At 36.8% G+C, this 5,568-nt stretch overlaps 1 non-coding gene across 1 annotated transcript; it reads right to left on the reverse strand.

Moving 5' to 3' along the window:
* Nucleotides 1–4,552: 4,552 nt before the first annotated feature.
* Nucleotides 4,553–4,661, reverse strand: LOC148574751 (small nucleolar RNA R71). Its single transcript, XR_015906712.1, has one exon. It is a non-coding gene; the product is annotated as a small nucleolar RNA R71 (small nucleolar RNA).
* Between the last annotated feature and the right edge of the window lie 907 nt (nt 4,662–5,568).

Below are 5,568 nucleotides of genomic sequence, written 5' to 3' on the forward strand. Positions count from 1 at the left end.
ATAAACAAGTAAAAGAAGAATATTTACAATAACCAATAATAAGGCACACGATTGCAATTCTCCGGCAACGGCGCCAAAAATTGACGTGGGCGGAAATTGGCTAATTAAGAATGATTATAAAATATGCGTTGCAAGTATAGTTCTCAACCAACCAGAAATCTGCTTTATCAATTTAGAAGGGTGTCACAAAATTAAAATTAAAATACTGGGAGTATGGATCCCAGGTCGTCTCCCAACGAGTTTGCAGGAAAGTGTGCTATTTTATTAATCAGATGTTTTCGAAAGAAGTTGAGTTGGGTAAACAGGGAATTAAATTGGGGAAATTAGGTAATTTAAATAAAAGCCTTGACTGGGAGTTGATTAGATGGAAGCCCTATTCTTGTTGCAGTACTCTCAAGATTAATTGCCAATTGAGATTTATTGTGTTTAGTTGTCCCTTACTAAGTAAGGGAAAGTCAAACAAGTTGGAATGCTGTTCTATCCATAGGTTCCAATCCACTCTTGGGAGGATTGGTGTTAGTGACTAGAGAGCAATCCAACAATAAACACAATTACAATCTTTCTCTTGAGCATTCCAACTCAAGGATTCCTTTCATCGACTCTCCATCAAGTTAGGGGACTACTCGCTCATTGTAAATGTAAAATTCATAACATAAGAAAAGGAATTAAAGAAAGACATGATAAATAATGATCAAGGATTAATTAAAAATAAAAGTAATTCTTGTATTAATAAATGCTAAAATAATCCAATAGTAAAATTAAGTAAATTAAGGAACATGGAAGAGTGAAAGACAAGTGAAGAGAATGAACTAGAATGTCGAAGTCTTGATGAGGCAATAACTCTTCTCAATATCCCAATGCAAAACAATGAACATAACAAATCCTAAAAAAAACTATGAATGTGTAGAGAGAAAAAACCTAGAGGAGGAGTAAAACTAGATCTCAAAACTAAAACTATGCGGAATGAATCTTCTCTCTGGTTTCTGCATGTTCTCTGGCTCTAGTCTGCTTTTCTGGGCCGAAAGCTGGGTCAAAATGGGGCCCAAAATTGCCCCCAGCGATTCTGCAGATTATGCAGATCGCGCATGTCACGCGATCGCGTCACTCATGCGGACGCGTCATTCGGCGTTCTGCTTTGCCATGCGGTCGCGTCATCCATGCGGCTGCGTCACTCATGCTATTCCATGCTGCGCGGTCGCGTCATCCATGCGGCCGCGTCACTGCGATTTGCTCTTCTCCGCGCGGTCGCGTCGTCCATGCTGCCGCGTCACTTCTCGTTGGTCATCTCCTCAATTTCTTGTGTTCCTTACATTTTTGCAAGCTTCCTTTCCAATTTCCAACTCATCCATGCCCTATAAAGCCTGAAACACTTAACATATAGATCACGGCATCGAATGGGATAAAGGAGAAATAAAATACGTAATTAAAAAGTCTCTAGAAAGCAGTTTTCAATCATGCAATAATTTTAGGAAGGGAATGTAAATGCATGCTAATTTAATGAATAAGTGGGCAAAGATCATGATAAAACCACACAATTAAACACAAAATAAACCATAGAATAGTGGTTTATCAACCTCCCCACACTTAAATATTAGCATGTCCTCATGCTTAGTTGAAGGAGATGAAATAAATGAGTAAGAACATGTAAAACCTATGAAATGCAATGCAATCTATATATATGAATGCAACTATATGACTTTTGTCCACTTGATCAAAAGTAAATAAGATCTTCAAAACAATTACAAATCAAATTCCACTAACTCAATTCTTATACAGTAAGAACAGACAAAAATGCAAGAAGATAGCTCATGAAAGCAGGGAACATAGAAATTCAAGCATGGAACCCTCACTGATAATGTATGTACACTCTAGTCTCTCTAGTGTATAGGGTCATCACTCTATCCTTCTCTAATCATGCTTTCTAATTTTTGTTCTTCTCTTAACCAATCAACAACATTTAATATACCAATGCAAACATCATGAGGTCTTTTCAAGGTTGTAATGGGGTCAAGGTAAGGGTAAGGATATATATGGCTAAGTAAGCTTATAAATTGAATTTTTAATTAACCCAAGCTTTAACATAACCTATATATATTCTATATAACTTCTAAAATTCACACCTAGCTACCCAGAAATCTCTTTCACATCCATACTCATGTATCAACCTTTTTATTTTGATTTTATCATACATGCATTGATCTTTTGAATTCTTAACTTGGCATTGGGGTAATTTGTCCCCTTATATATATATATATATATATATATATATATATATATATATATATATATATATTGCATAAAAATGAACATAACTTATCAATGCACATAGAGTTTTAATTCTTAAAGTTTCACATGAGTAACTATCCAAATTCCCAGTATATTATCATGACTCATTCCTTTATTATCCTTTGTTCCCACAATTTCCCATACTTAAATAACACTCACATAGGTTTGGCTATATATATACATGACTCCTTGAGAATGTGAATTAATTTAACTACATGCAAGCTTTATATATACAAGTGAATAAAAATTAGAATTGCATGATGCATCATTCAATTAGGTAGTTGCATTTAGATTAGATTGCATTACATGACATTCCATCACTTTAACCTTACTTTTCACCTTGGATTTAGCATGAGGACATGCTATTGTTTAACTGTGGGGAGGTTGATAAACCTATATTTTATGATATATTTTGTGCTTAGTTTGAGTGATTTATTCAATCCTTCACCCACTTATTCATATTAATTGCATAGTTTTACTCTCCCTTCCTCATTATGTGATGTATGTGAAAAACATGTTTCCTATGCTTTAAAACTAATTATTTTAATTACTTTTAATTCCATTCGATGTCGTGACTAGTGTGTTGAGTAGTTTCAGTTCTTCTAAGGCAGGAATGACTTAAAGGATGGAAAGGAAACATACAAAAATGGAAGGAAAGCACAAAACGGAGTTTCTAAAGAAACTGGCATCCACACGATCGCATGGGCGACGCGGACGCATGCCAAGCGTGAATCAACAGCGACGCGGCCGCATGACTGACGCGACCGCGCCTTAAGCAAAACACATATGACGCGGCCGCATGACTGACGCGACCGTGTGACAAGAAAAGCTCCGAATGACGCGACCGCGTGACCCACGCGGACGCGTGACAGAGGCCACGCACCAAAAATTGTAGAAAACGCCCCCAACGATTTCTGAAGCCCTTTTTGGCCAAAATCCAAGTCCAGAAGGCATAGACCAGAGGTTATGAAGTGAGGGAATGCATCCATTCATGGAGAGACGACTTTAGTTTAGTTTGGATGAGTTAGATTTAGTTTGGAGAGAGGTTCTCTCCTCTCTCTTAGGATTAGGATTTAGGATTTCTCTTAATTCGGGAGTAACTCTTGATCCCAGATTTAATGTTCCTTTACTTCAAGCTTCTCTTCTACTTTTATTCACTACTTTAGTTGATTATTTACTTTTGCAATTTAATTTATGAATTCTTCCATGTTACAGATTATTATTTTGGATTAATGTTATTTGAGCTATTTCAGTTAATATTGCTTTCTTTTATTTATTAGTTACAATTATTCCCAATCTGAAGACATTCTTATTCCAGTAGATTTACTTTTCTCCTTTTGGTTTTGGTTAAGAAATCAGTAACTCAGGAGTTATCAAACTCAAACATGCTTGATAATTGTTATCTTTGTTAATTGAATTGAGCTTCAAGAATCACAATCTTTTCTTAGAAAATAAAATAGGATCCGAAGATCAATCCAATTAATCCCTTGACCTTCTTTTATCTTAGTAAAGGTTAACAAAGCAAAATTAAGATTCAATTCTCATCATCATTGATAAGGAAAGCCAGGATAGGACCTCTAGTTTCTCATACCTTGCCAAAAGTTTATTTACAGTCATTTATTTATTTTACTTGCCATTTAAATTGCTTGTTCTTCATTTACTTTATTCGCTAATTAAACTATTCACTCCTCATTCTCAAAACCCCAATTTACAATCTCCATAACCAATAATAAGAACATACTTCCCTGCAGTTCCTTGAGAAGACGACCCGAGGTTTGAATACTTCGGTTATCAATTTATTTAGGGGTTTGTTACTTGTGACAACCAAAACGTTTGTACGAAGGAATTTCTGTTGGTTTAGAGACTATATCTACAACGTGACTATTTTTATAAAATTCTTTACTGGCAAAAATCCCAACGTCAACCTACCTATGATATCTATGGAAAAAGTATCTCCATACCTTCCATTAGAGCTAACAACTTTGAGCTTAAGCCTCAGTAAGTCTCTCTTCTACAACAGAATTGTAACTTCCATGGACTTCTACTGGAAGATCCATACCAATTTATGTCGGAATTCTTACAAATCTGTGACACTGTTAAGACCAATGGAGTGGATCCTGAGGTCTACAAACTTATGCTATTTTCCTTTGCTGTTAGAGACAGAGCTAAAATATGGTTGGATTCTCAACCTAAAGAAAGCTTAGACTCTTGGGAAAAGTTGGTCAATGCTTTCTTGGCCAAATTCATTCCTCCTCAAAGGATGAGCAAAATCAGAGTGAAAATTCAAACCTTCAGACAAAAAGAAGGTGAATCCCTCTATGAAGCTTGGGAAAGATACAAGCAACTGATCAAGAGGTGTCCTCCTGACATGCTCTCAGAATGGTCTATCCTAGGCATCTTCTATGATGGTTTTTTTGAGATGTCTAAAATATCATTGGACAGCTCTGCAGGCGGATCACTCCACTTAAAGAAAACACCTGCAGAAGCATGAGAACTTATTAAGATGGTTGTAAACAACTAATTCATGTACACTTCTGGGAGAAACCCTGTGAACAATAGGGTAACTCATAAGAAAGGAGTTCTTAAAGTAGACACTCTGAATGCTATATTGTCTTAGAATAAGATATTGACCCAATAGGTCAATATGATCTCTCAGCATTTGACTGGAATACAAGCTGTAGTTGGCAGCATTCAAGAAGCTTCCTATAAAGTAGAAGCTTATGATCCTGACCAACCCACCATGGAAGAGGTGAATTACATGGGAGAACCCTATGGAAACACTTACAATTCCTCATGGAGGAACCATCCTAACCTTTTATGGAAGGATCAATAGAAGTCTCAACAAGGCTTCAATAATAATCAAGGTGGAAGAACCCAGAATAAGTTCAACAACAGGCCACCATTCCCATCTTCTCAAGGAAATATGAAGACTTCTAAGCAGAGCCTTTCTGACTTAGTAACTATAGTCTCCAACCTCTCTAAGACCACTCATAGTTTCATAACTGAAACAAGATCCTCCATTAGAAATTTGGAGGTACAAGTTGGTCAACTAAGCAAGAGAATCCCTGAGTCTCCTCCTGACACTCTTCCTAGTAATACTGAAGTAAACCCAGGACAAGAATGCAAGGCCATCACCACTGAGGATGAGGCCGAATCTGGAGAAACCCAGATGGCATTGAACGCTAGTGAGGAAAACTTCACTGGGCATTCAACGCCCAAGCTGGCATAGAAGTTGGCATTGAATGCTAGTGAGGAAGTCCTCACTGGGCGTTCAATGCCCAA

Source organism: Arachis ipaensis, chromosome B2 (assembly GCF_059453495.1).
Source record: "Arachis ipaensis isolate K30076 ecotype BB chromosome B2, ASM5945349v1, whole genome shotgun sequence".
NCBI lineage: Eukaryota > Viridiplantae > Streptophyta > Magnoliopsida > Fabales > Fabaceae > Arachis > Arachis ipaensis.